The sequence below is a fragment of the Harpia harpyja genome, chromosome Z, assembly GCF_026419915.1.
Source record: "Harpia harpyja isolate bHarHar1 chromosome Z, bHarHar1 primary haplotype, whole genome shotgun sequence".
Taxonomy (NCBI): domain Eukaryota; kingdom Metazoa; phylum Chordata; class Aves; order Accipitriformes; family Accipitridae; genus Harpia; species Harpia harpyja.
This window is the reverse complement of record NC_068969.1, coordinates 83,842,174-83,856,117: the sequence shown is the minus strand read 5'-3', so window position 1 is coordinate 83,856,117 and position 13,944 is coordinate 83,842,174. Positions and strand designations below refer to the sequence as shown.

The following is a 13,944-nucleotide window of genomic DNA, read 5'->3' as shown; positions in this document are numbered from 1 at the left end:
ATTTGTGTTATACAAATGAGGTTTCCTCACGAGTTTGATGTCAATTGCATGCTAATCATATTGTCCCTTGTTATAAAACAAGCACTCGACTTTATTATATTTAATATTATAACACAAGCTTAAAACACAGGAGAATACTTTGGTAACCTGTTTAATCTTGTTTGCCTCAATAACTTTATTACATTACTTACTAAATTACTTCAGCAACATGCTAAATGTCAACATACTTTGTTCAAATGACTTCACATTAAACATAATGCTTCCCCAAAAGACTTAGTATATGGAAAAGAGAAAAAAAGTAAACTACAGCAACCACAAGTTTCCAGTAATTTTAGTTTTCATTATAGCAGTTATCTCATTCCCCAAAATTGTCACATTAAACTTCTGTTACTAGGAAACCATTTCGATAAAGCCCATAAGATGATAGTTTTACTGTCTACTGCTGCTTGGTCCTTATTCACGCCTAAAAGATGGTTCCTCACAGGAGTGTTAATGTACAAAAATGCAGTTTATATCTGGAGAAACTCTGTCATTTTCACAGATCACTGCCTCTTTTGTTCATGTGCTCTCTCTCACTTTGAAATTATGTCAGCTCCTGTGCTTGATGACTATGTTAACATTGGTCCCAAAATGCAACATGGTCAAGTTACACAGGTAGTGTTGAAGTACAGTTATGTCATGGTCTCCTCAGTCAAACTATGCTAAACCAACGAAACAAAAAAAAAAACCCCAAAGCCATAACAAATTCATTTTCTAGTTACACAATAAGGAAAAAAACCCTTTTTCCTCACAATCTTTTGAAACAAAAAGAGATTAATTAATCACTGATATTACCAGCTGACATCACAGACTGGGTAGGATTTTTTTTTTTCATGCTCCAGGAAACATAGTCATATACTGGAATACAGTTATTCCCAGAACCATCCAAATTCAAGCCAAAGAAATAACAAAAATAATTACTCACCCTGAGCTTGCAAGTTTGGAACTCAGTAAAAAATTCTCGATCCTGAGATCTGAGAAACACAAAACAAAAGCTTTCTGTCACCAGTGACTATAGTTAGACATTAGATACATGGCAAAATGAGCAAATGATAGTTCAATACTGCAAAGAATTAACATACATATATGTTAAAGGAAAATCAACTGGCTTAAACCTTGAATTGTACACTTTGAAAGCACATTTTATGTTAGAAAAGCAGCCCAATAAAAGCCTAAGCTTTCAAGTGTGTTCAGCCTTCCTCTCCCGACCACCCAACAGTGTTCTGAGGAAAAATTAATTTTAAGATCTCTCCTGGAACTGAGAATTTGTGAATTTCCATGGAGACCAATAAACTCCAGGGATATCTGGATAGAAGAGGTTCAGACTGTACACCAGAGAAGTTCAAACTATGACTTGAGAAGTTTATTTGAATATAAATAGCTCCGTTAGAAAACAAATTACTTTAATGCTCACCAGATATTAAAAAAAAAATCAGACTACATTCGAAGATTTTGGTTTTAAGAGTGGGAAATCAAAACAATCAAAATAATAACAGAAGATATACATTTCATGTTTGAAAGGGATTAGAATGCTCTGTGACAGCTGATGAAAGTTCATCGGAATAAAAACAATAGAGAATCTGTCTGGAGATGGATGTTTGTAAATCTGAGGATGCGAAAATGGAATTTCTTCTATAAAGGCAGAGGAAGAAAACAGATTAGTACAGCAAATCTCCTTTCTGATCATCAAATACAAATGATTCATCATTGAATTAACATTCATTTCATGGACCTGGATGCATTTCTTTATAATTGCTAAGATTTGTTAAATTTATCAATATTATAACCATGGTTATTTCATTAATAAGGTTTGAGGTTACCCATTAGCTTAATAAGAACAATCTAAAATTGATTTTCCTGCAGCAAATTAGTTTCCAACTTTTTGTCTACAGGCATTTTTCTCTTTCCAGTACAACATTAATGAAGACTAATGCTCAAAATATAAAATCTGGCAAATAAATATTAGAAAATACACAAAATAAAAACATGTCTGAATAATAGAAAAGAAGGATGCATAGAAAAAATGATGCATAAATGTAGCATTAAATTTATTTTAGTTTTATGCTAACAATAATTAACATAAAAGAAGAAGATTAAATGCTATAGTGGTAATTTGCATGCTTTGGAAGAAGTATGTATGTCTCTGTAATCTTAAGATTATTCAAGACATCCTATTAACAGATTATCTATTCAATGCTTGCAGTGTTGCCAAGTTCTAACAATTTTTCCATGGTGTTTGCATTAGATATATTAGGTTTGTGTTTTGGTTTTGATGTTGTTTTTTTGGTGACGGTGGTGGTTTTTGTTGGTTTGCTTTTTTTTTTCATGGGTCAAGGAATGACAGATTTTTTTCCAAAGTATTTTAGACATGTTCAAGAAAGAATCTGAGGATAAAAATGTATATATTTGGCCTTTTTTTATCTTAAAAAAAAAGTCAGGTTATTTTTGTTTTTAAAATTTCTAACAAAGTCTTGAGCTGGACATTTAAAAATGAAAATCACATGGGTCCTGCAGAATCTTGCCAATGTTTCTTAGTTAAAGACCTCAGAATTTCCACCACAACAATGCATTCAGTCTTAGGTCTCTTAAGCTGCTGGACACTCTGATCTGTCACTGCAGAAGCCATCATGCAAGATTGCCATTAAATTCAAGGGTGGGGGGAGAAAAAAAAAGACCAAACTCAACAAAGCTCCTATCTTAAGAGTTTAACTTACTCTTATCTGCAAATAAATTTTCCCAGGACATTCTTTTGTATTTTGTAACTTTCTTCCCTTCCTGTTTCTGTCCTTATGAAAGCAGCAGTATATGACCACTAACAGGAGTATCATAACACAAGTGAAAAAATGCCTCTTAAGCCAAATATACTTTGCAAACTGTTGGTCTAAAAGAGTCTAAATCAATCTGTGGCTCACAACACCTTTTTTCTATTTTATTATATTGAATCTGTGTGGGAACAATTATGCTAGAATATTTTGCTATACTTTTAACCCATTGAAAAAAAGAGTTATTTAGGATTGAAATTGTGTGGAAAAACTTAAATATTATTACCTTCCCTTCAGAAAGTCATTCCATTATACCACCACTCTAATCCTTACCTAGAAAACCTCCAAGGGCTTTAAACCAGGAAATTATAGGTTAATAATCCTCAAGCATAATCCTACTTCTGCTGTGAACTAAAATATTGATGTAGAAAAGTCACAAATTCTTTCTGTTCAAAAACTTTCCTGCTTTGTAAAATCATCTTGGGAGTTTCAATTAAACTTCCTCATGTACTTTGAGAGGTTTAGATGAAAAGCGCTATTTTTTTATTTCTATTTATATAAAAATAAAATATCAATAACATAGTTCATTGTATTGTATTGCCAGCAAATTAATCACACTTTGGAAAGAATAGGAACTCTACCTCCTGAAAGTAATTTGTTTTTATTTTAAGTAAAAAGTGATTTATTTTCCAAGTTTGCAAGCTCACACAACTCAGGGCATTATTCAGCAACATTTAAATGCTTAGCCAGTTCCCACTTTTGTAGGATGTTGCTTTAACAGTTGTCAAATTTTTTAAAGCTTCTTTTTCCTGAATTTCTTTAAATTTCATAAGACCTCTGTTGTCTACAATCATCACAATTTTAGAAAGCAAGCAGGAGGCTATTATCCTGTGAAAATGTTTTCTTCTATTGACACTATCACTTAATTAAAAATCACTGATAAGAATGATCATTAACTAAGTAGACTACTGTATTTTCAAGCTCCTTTTATAACACCCCTTATTTAAAGGCACCAGGGGAACTACAAGACAGTAACAGCTACTGTTATGATGACGCAGAACGGGTCAATGTTAGCATACCTTTCTTTCAACGGGTCAGAAAAGAAAGAAGGGATTAAAACTCTTCTTTCAATGGTCTTTTTGCACTTTACCTTGAAAATACTGGTAATAAATCAGCACAGAAAACAAGACCCACTGGTCTGATGATGATGATTACCAAGGCAAATTCCAGTAAGAATTCTAGCAATGTTTATTATCACCTTAATTCCATTAATTCTTATTTCCTTGTGCAACAGTTGCACCAATTATCAACAATAAAAAAATGCTTCTTTACTCACTGATACTTAAATTCAGTTCCAGAAAAAATGTGATCCAAAATCTTATTTCATTCCCATTAGATAGTATCCTGAAATATCCACACCAAAATGAGGATATAATTTAAAATTAGGTGTTTTCCAAGTAGGCTGTGAAAGAGTTAGGAATTTCTAACATTTCATTCAAGTGTAATTTATTTTTCCACAGCAATTTCTACTTAGTTTTTGTATGTCTAAAATATTTTGCTACTTTTGGAGAATACAAGATCCTCCTCTCTCTATTCTCTTTATGAAATATCTTGGATTTTTAGAGAAAGAACATAATGTAAAAGAGACAGGTGATAGCTTCATAGATTATTCTGATATCTGGTTCTTTCACAACTGAAAACAGATGCAAGTACAGCCTACAGTAAAAGCAGTAGCAATGCATTTTGTTTAGGACTGCTCTGTCATTTTACCTGATAACTGTGTCCCTTTCACTTAAAAAAACCTGAACAGTCCCTACTTATTTCCAAACATGTTTTTGATCCACAGGTTTTAAGTATTGCACTAGTTTTCCAACAATAGCCTTTTCACAACCTTTTTCTGTTCTTGCTGAATCAAAATCTTTGTCAATCTGATAAAATTTGTTGAAAAGGCAGAGAGTCTCAAAAAGTTCCATTAAATTTTATAATCCCACTTTCATAATCTCTTGAGGGAATATTCTGGTTTATGGCAAAACACAGTCTTAGGTATTTCAAAGCCTAAAAATTCAAAAAGGTATCTAATTCAATTATTTTATGGAGATTATCTTCATAATAAACCACATAAACTTCTTGGCAGGTAATCTCTACTTGTATAAAATACTTCTTTTTCCCTTCTCATTATTAACCTTAACGGAAAATCCAGCTTTGTTGCCAAAATGTTATGGTTTGGGCTTCCCTAACACAACGTAGAGCCTATATTTTACATGACAACACTATCAAATATTTTTTGTTAAAGGCTAACTTTTTCTTGCAGTATCTCTTTGGCAATTCTTTTTGTTTATGTGAACTGGAAAGGCTACATCTGGACTTCAGGGCAGATACTCTCCACCTTAACTCTAGTGGTCATGATGCCCAGATACACATGGTAGACTATGTTATTATTATTTACCAGGGTGAAACCTCACCATGCACTTTCCCCTTACACAGTTGCCATTAAAAGTAATCTCAGGTGTATAGGGCAGGCAGGGAAGGAACTATGGTATACTTAAATAGGTTCTGAAATTTGCATGGTTTGAGAAGCAGTAGTGTGGGATCTACTAAAGAATTTGTCTGTGCTGTACTGGAACTTGCAGTATGAGGCTGTATTAAACTTTTGTATTGCTGCGCTCTATCCAGTTATTTCTGTTTTGTTTCTGTGCATTTTGTAATGGTATTCTTGCATTTTTGTTGTATACTGTTGATTTTGGATAAGCTTTCTCATTTGCCAAGATCTTAGTAAATTCTAATCCTATCCTCTGGGACATTTACAATCTTGCCCAGCTGCCTGTCAGCCACCTATTTTTAAAGCTTATGGTTTCTCCCATCATTCAAATCTCTCTTTTTTTTTTAAACACTGAAAACCAACATGACCAAAACAGACCTCTGCAGGACCCCCAGCTGAAATGATTAATAATGATCCCTTGTTAACTGAAAGCAATTTTTCAAACGGTGGTTACATCTGATTAATATTTTGCTGGTCTTCTTAAAAGAATATACTAGTACACACACCCTATATCCCCCTTAATAAAAACATAATTATATCATATCTACTTTATTTTCCCACATGGAAAAAATCATGCTTTAGCAATTTATAAATAAATTTGCCTTATGGAGACAAAAGCATAAAAAACATTTCAGAAAAAGTAATTCTTCTCTCATAATTAACACCATTTTTAAACAGTTTGAATTTTCCTCAAGCTGCACTGAAATTAACATTTGCTTTTGCCACAACATTGTTAATTTTAAAGTCAGAGTTGCAGGTGGCTTGGCACTGTAGTTATACACCCCTTCATAAATGGTTATCTGTAAAACTTCTACCATGGGTTAAGAATGTATATACAGATATCAGAGTACACATTGTATTGTAAACATACACTCCTTAATAATGAAAGCTTCTTTGTATGCCTATGCTCATGGAATTGATTTTAAATAGAGGACAAATCTAAGCAAACATGATGTAGACCCTTCTGGAGATATTCTATTTGATTTTTGAAGTAACAATGGTTTATGTCAGTTTAGACTAACATCTTTCATGTTTGACTCAGTTCTTGCTAACAATTTGAAATCAGAGGAGCAAGACAGGTTTTCACATGAAAGGGCTGAAGGCCAACAGTATTTAGAAAAAAATCTGTTTTGTTTTTCTCTCATGCTGTTGTATGGGTCTTCAAACTTTCAAGTGTTCATGGGAAGTGCTGGATACCCAGTTATGTTACCATCTGTGTAACATGCAGATAAAATTCAGATTATTAGTTTATTAATAAATGTGTAACATACTAATTACCTTTACAGGGACTGCACATAAATTCTGATTAACTCATTCATAAACATATTAAATGAAACTACTGAGGGGAGTTGTCTTCTCTGTTTAAAAAGTTTTGGATATAATTTTGTTGGTTAACAAACTATTCACAAATTTAGAACCTGTAGTTGAGAAAGAACAGCTGACACATCCTTAATGGAAGAAATTAACACAACTGTATTATGAACTGGAAGGGAGACAACTTTTGGTACTAAGAGGTGCATGTCACATACTACCATCAACAGTTATTAGACTTATTATTATGCCATCATCTAACACTTATTAGAGAAAAGGCAGCTCTGAAAGCACAGAAATGTCTATTTTCAGATAAAAGATTCAAAATGTTGTTAGCAACATTACATCATGTAACAAGTTATTTATGAATCAGGATCTCTCCACTAAGTCATAAATTAAATTCTAGAAAATAAAAATATGTAATTTGAATATTTGATCTAAGCCTTCAGTTTACATGTTAATCAGATTTTGAAGCTGTTCTTTAGAGTTCCTACGACCCAATTACAATAAATTTTTAGTTAACCATGTGGTGGAATTCCTATTCTGTAAAAATCATTAGCCGTCAGAACTTTAATGTATTTAATGTTTTTAAAGCAATTTTAAAACTTTACTGCCTTTGGGACTTTTTTCCCCTTTCTTTTAGTGTTTGAATTACACTTTTGACCTGGTATTTTTGCAGCTGTTTGTCTATTTTCTATTGAATCAATTTGTACACAAAGCAGAAACAAGAAGTAGCATCAGCATAATCCAGTGAATCTAGTAATTGACCATATAAAAAGGCCACACCCACATCCTTGTCTCTTCAAGTCTTGGGCTTTTCTTGTGAGTACAGTCTTATCACGGAAATCTGCATTCATGGCTAATCTGTCTCACAAGTTGTTGCGACAACTAGGAAGTCAATGTCTGTAAAGAATGTAAAAACCCAAAAATATTATCCTTAAAACAAACCTCCAGGGCCCCTAGAAAAATGACTTATAGTGTAGGAAAAAGGAGTATCTGCAAAAATGTTTAATCATATCATTGTCTTGACAAAGATATCCCACAATATACACAATGAGTTAGGCTTCCCATCAATTTTCATCTGCCAAAGTGACTAATGTCTGCAATATTATGTGCACTCTGCTGTTCAGAGTTCCTATCTTGTTCAGATATCGTATGGTATGCACAATTTTAGAACTGCAAAACATCAAAGGCTCAGACAAACATCACCTTCAAAACATCCTCTGCAAATCTTAATCAGTTTAAAAAAAAAAAGTACATCTTTGTCAGAAGACAGACCACAAACACTTGGGAAGATGAACAAAAGAATTAGAGTCTAACTTTGACACCGAAGGCACAAAACAGTGGCTGAATAAGTAATATAAACTCATTGGTGAAAATTGTGAAGAACTGATATAAAATCTAACTGATTCCACTATACACAGAACTCGGTAATACATTACAGTGCTATTTCATACCAATAGAATTAAGACTGCATTCTTTTACAACAAAACCAAAACAAACAAAAAAAGAAAATCAACTCTGTACACAAAATACTACAATCTAAAAGTTTTCAGGAAAAAAACGTATTTGCAATTTCACAGGAGGACAAAGTCATATGATGGGATGAATGAAGTGTAAGATGCTTAGCCCTTTAAATGTATTAGTTCCTTTCATAATGTCCATTTATAAAAGTAGTTATAGTAATATTGCTTATACTAATAACCCAGCTTTGGTGTTTGCACATTAGTTTAAGAATAGAACTGAGAATATACAGGAGTCTCCATTATGTCCTCCAGGGCCTAGTCCAATATGGCACTATAGTCCTAGTTAGTCCAGGATGTAACAATGCAATGACTTGTTTTAGTTGCTTTCAGTGAAAACTTGTTCTACGTAAGAAGAAACAGAAAGAGAGAGAGAAACACCACAAAGAATACCGGAAAATCACATGGTGAAAAGGGGGGCATATTTTAAAGGAAATTAAATTAAAGTCCCTCAAATTGAACCTTGTAAAACTATGATTTATGTTAAAGATAAAGCAATAATATGCTCTTACACAGTACATAACCTTTCAAAGGACACTATAACAGTCTTATGTTTTGTCATCATTTGGGATAAGAAGACGACAAACCAGTAATAACATGGTGCAAATTCTAAGAGCGTGAGAAAAATCAGAATTAATTGCAAGTGTACGCAGCACAAGCAATCACTCTTGGGAGTGCAGAGTTGACAAGATACATCTATTTTATGATCCCTTTTATTGCACTTTAGGTTATATCAAGAAGAATTTCTTCTGTCGATTCAGTTTATGGAGGTGTTCTACTAAGTATGAAAAAATATATTTATAAAAATCTTTTTACTCTGAACTCTGGAAAGACAATTTGAACAGCTGGAACTTATATTACAGTCAACACTATTTTAAGTTTTCAGATACACTAAAGTTATTAAAAACCAGCATACCTGGGTTACCAAATATTGACAGCTGGCATGGAGTATTCTTAAAGCAACCATTGAAAATATCAAGCATTGCTGCAGGACAGACGTCTTCCTGACTTTCTAAAATGTTGCTTGTTTGCTTTTCTTTCAATGAATGAGACAATTTATGAAAACACATAATAAAAATAGTTGATATGTAGGTAAATGTTTTGCATGAATGAAATATGGCAGTTAAAAGTAAAAGTAAAAAGGTTCAGATCCATGGAGTATGATGGTAACTGCTGCCCATTATTCATAGCTGCCAACTTTTTTTTTGGTGCAGTTTCCAGTTAAACTGATGCTTCAGAGCTCCCACTGGAAAATAAAAATGCACCTCTAATACAAAAGGGTTAATGATTTGTCTTCTACAATATTACTTTACAGAATGTGCGTGACAAAGGCTAAGGTTCACTTAAAGCATGCAAGTGTGTGAGAAAACAATTCTGAAGAACTCAAAGTTTACAAACAAGCAGGTCTGTTCTCATCTCACAGCTTGCTTTGTTGTAATTAACAGAGAAAAGTCTAAAGTTAAAAAAACATTAGTTATAAAAATGTCTCAGGCTATCATTTTTAGTGAAGAATTACAAATTCTGAAACAAACGAAGTTTCCTTAAGTAATATTTGGGCTGTTTTGAGAGACTGAAAGAGTTAATGTCTCAAACATTGTGGTGGGGCAAGTTCTGCTTAAAGACAAACCCTGCACAGCAAGGAACCAAGGTGAAAAGCCCATCAGCTCAGACACCAGCAACAGGAGGGGGAGGGCGTGCTGGAGGGTGCGCAGCTCCCTGTTCTGATAAGCTGTTCTGATACAAAGATCAAACAACGGCAGTGTCTGCAGGGAAGGAGAAGTTACTCCACAAATGACCCCAAGCCCAAAGGCTCACAAACTGCTCATTAGCCTGACCAGTTCAGGTGCCCACCCGGAGGAGGGGCAAGGATGATAAAAGGACACAAACTGAAGCCTCAGGTGCAGAAGCCCACCAGAACTGGATCCCTCGGCTGACTGAACCAATGCTGGACCCAGGACTGGTAAAATCTTTCTCTCTTCCTTTTTCTCTCTCTGTCTTCTTCTCTCTTTCCTTTTCCTTTTCCTTTTCCTTTTCCTTTTCCTTTTCCTTTTCCACAATTCCTACACCTCATCCGTTTCAAGACATAAACTGTTGACCAAGTCTGAGACTAAGAGTGGATCCAGCCATCCCTGGGCCCTTCTCTGAGGAGGAGTCTAGAAAGCAAGGGGGTCTGCTCTGAACCTCGTGACTCAACGGGAGGGATCTCCTTATTCCCTGAATTGATGTATATAGTTACCCTGGGTTACATGGTTTACAGAAGTAGTCCTGTGCCAATTCCTGTTGTGAGAAACCCTGCCACCTACTACCGCGCCTCCCCAGTTCAGTTTGCTTCTGTCATGAATAAAATCTTTAACTGATCACTTGGTGTTGTTTCACCTTAATTTAACCTGAGGGAATTTTGAATTAAACACGACTCCCTGGTCTGTCCAGTCTGAGTCGTGACAGCTGTATACCTGAAGTTTTATTGTGTATGTATTTCTCCTGATGATGAGCTACATCTTTTGAATAACTACAAAATATTATACCTGGCAAATCACACACAGAGAAAAGCAAATAATCTCTTAAAGTAAAAGCATTTCTTAATACTATGTATTATTCTGTGTACTCTTCCATTGCGATCACCTCAAGCACTAAAGAATGATCTAGAAGATTGAAACTATTTTATCACATGTTCATTAGGACTGCTAGAAACTAAAAAGTGGTATTTTACGGAGTTGCTGTCAATAAAGACTTAGAGATTGCTCTGTCTAAGAGCAAATGATCTGCAGTTTAGAAGTTAGAAAAATGACTTGGTGTTGTCTAAGTTGCAACATTTCAAAATCTGTTTTCATTCAGGAATGTAGAAACTTACCTTTTAGTGGCATGGTTAATTTGTGAGAAAAGCAAGCAAGAAGCAATTTCATGACATTATTGTAGTTAATAGAGAAATGAATGGGTCTTTTGCATTTGTCACAGACAGAACAAACATATTCACATCTCTGCTGTATCCAGTTCATAGTTACTTGCTATGAAATGTAACTCAATCCCACTGGGAAGGACTGGAATTTGGACCTCCCTCATCCCTGGCCTGTACCTGTGCCTTTTGATGAGGAAATAAATTTTTCACACTATCTCTGAACAAACATTAACTTCAAAACCCCACAAATTGTTGTACAGCAGAATTCCTGTCTCATGGATGTCTCTTTCATTTATAATTCATTATTTTTCACAGTGGAAATTTAAACGTATCACTATTTGTATCAATTATATATTTCAGGTACCTTTTGACAAGAAAGTTTTTTTGTCCTTTTATCAGGGTCAAAGCCCTAGGTGTTTGTCATTATATGATGAAGCCTAATCGAAGACACTATTTAGATGAAGGAAAGATTGACTATATCCACCTGGCACTAACTGATTGGATAAATGACATTTGAGCTGGAAAACAAAGAAGCAATAGACAAACTTTTTCACATAACCACTGTGAGCTTCACATTTCTTTTAGACACCTGAAGAAGGAGATCAGTAAGAGATAGAAACGCTGGTGACAGCTGCTAGCTTAGATGGGGAGAGAGTTACAGAGACTGGCCCAGAACCACGTTATCAATGTATGCTGACTACCTAACATACCAAGTAATAGCAAAACCAATAGTTCTTTGGTGAGGGACACACACCCATGGGTGTCCAATGCTGTGTCAAGGTGGAGCCATAGAGCATAGAGGTTTGCTACCCAGCCAGACTGGATGCATCAGCAATTAGCCTGAGTGTCCTGCTCCTGGGACCCTGGTGCTGGGCCTGGCTGGACAGCAAACACTGGGCCCTGGCTCATGTGAATGTGAAGTGTGGGAACTGGCTGTGAAATAGAAATGTTAGAACAGAAAGTGCAGTCCACCAGATGTATACACCCCCCTTAGGCCCGTGGCTGTACCACCAACACTCTCCAGGACAGTATTAGAGAGAGATGAAGCAAATAGTCTATTTTTCAGATATGCTCAGTCAGGGGAGGAAGGTTCCACACACTGTTTAGGCTGCTTGTGCTGGAGTACAATCACGCTTATGATGGAATTTTTTTTCTAATATCTAGCTGGTATTTCTTGTGTTACACTTTTTTATTAATACTACCACTGTGCAATATTGGGCAGAGCCTAGCTCCATCTTCTCTATGTCCTACCACCAGCTATCTGTACACACCAATAAGGCCTGCCCTCAAGGCTGTTTCTTCCCAGGATGAACAGACCCAGCTCCGCAGCCTGTGTCACCCTCCCTGTGCTCCAGTCCCCAACCCCTTTGGTGACCTCCCTGGGAGCCCCTCCAGTAGGTCGGTGTCTGTTCTGCATGTAGGAGCCTCAGGCTGGGGACAGCACGCAGGTCCCGGACAGCAGAGCAGGATCCTTCCCCAAATCTGCTGGCTGCACCCTTGCTCATGCAGCCCAGGATGTGATGTGGCGGCTGCTTCTTGGCTGCCTGGGGGCACTGCTGCCTGATGGCCAGCCTGGCACCCTTGGGGCCCCAAGACTTTTTCTGCTGCTCCTAGACAGTCATCCCTGACCTGTTCTGCTGCAGGATTTGTCCATCCCAGGGACTGAGCTTTACATTTGCTTTTGTTGAATAATTTTGTTAATATTTTGAGAAATTAAACAATCAGTATTTACTTTACATAGGAGACTGCACATAAAGAATCATAGAATTGTTTAGGTTGGAAAAGAGCTTTAGGATTATCGAGTCCAACTGTTAACCTAACACTGCCAAGTCCACCACTAAACCATGTCCCTAAGCACTGTGTCTACATGTCCTTTAAAATACCTCCAGGGATGGTGACTCAACCACTTCCCTGGGCAGCCTGTTCCAATGCTTGACAACCCTTTTGGTGAAGAAATTTTTCCTAATATCCCAACTAAACCTCCTCTGGTGCAACTTGAGGCCATGTCCTCTTGTCCTATCATTTGTTACTTGGGGAAAAGACACTGACAGACACCTACCTTGCTACAACCTCCTTTCAGGTAGTTGTAGAGAGCGATAAGCTCTCCCCCAGGTCTCCTTTTCTCCAGGCTAAACAACCCCAGTTCCCTCAGCCGCTTCTCATAAGACGTGTGCTCTAGATCCTTCACCAGCTTCATTGCTCCTCTTTGGTCACATGCCAGCACCTCAATGTCTTTCTTGTAGTGAGGGGTCCAAAACTGAACACAGTATTTGAGATGCTGCCTCACCAATGTCGAGTGCAGGGGACGATCACTTCCCTAGTTCTGCTGGCCACACTATTTCTGATACAAGCCAGGATGCCGTTGGCCTTCTTGGCCACCTGGGCACACTGCCGGCTCATATTCAGCTGGCTGTCAACCAACACCCCCTGGTCCTCTTCTGCCAGGCAGCTTTCCAGCCACTCTTCCTCATGCCTGTAGCGTTGCATGGGGTTGTTGTGACCCAAGTGCAGGACCCAGCACTTGGCCTTGTTGAGCCTCATACAATTGGCCTTGGCCCATCGATCCAGCCTGTCCAGTTCCCTCTGTAGAGCCTTCCTACCCTGGAGCAGGTCAACCCTCCCACTCAACTTGGTGTCATCTGCAAACTTACTGAGGGTGCACTCGATCCTCTCATCCAGGTCATTGATAAAGATATTAAACAGAACTGGCCCCAATACTGAGCCCTGGGAAACACCACTTGTGACCGGACAGCAACTGGATTTAACTCCATTCACCAGAACTCTTGGGGCCCATCTATCTAGCCAGTTTTTTTACCAGCAAAGAGTATACATGTCATTATATTCTTTTTAATAAACATTTGATAATCATTATAT

At 36.6% G+C, this 13,944-nt stretch overlaps 1 protein-coding gene across 3 annotated transcripts in view; it reads right to left on the bottom strand.

Annotated features, from left to right (window-relative positions):
- PTPRD (protein tyrosine phosphatase receptor type D) overlaps positions 1-13,944 on the bottom strand; it is a 1,297,083-nt gene that overhangs the window by 737,744 nt on the left and 545,395 nt on the right. For all 3 annotated transcript variants that reach the window (XM_052775887.1, XM_052775885.1, XM_052775888.1), the window contains one exon: positions 965-1,013. The gene's annotated coding sequence lies outside the window, so the exon portion shown is untranslated. The remainder of the gene's footprint in view (positions 1-964; positions 1,014-13,944) is intronic.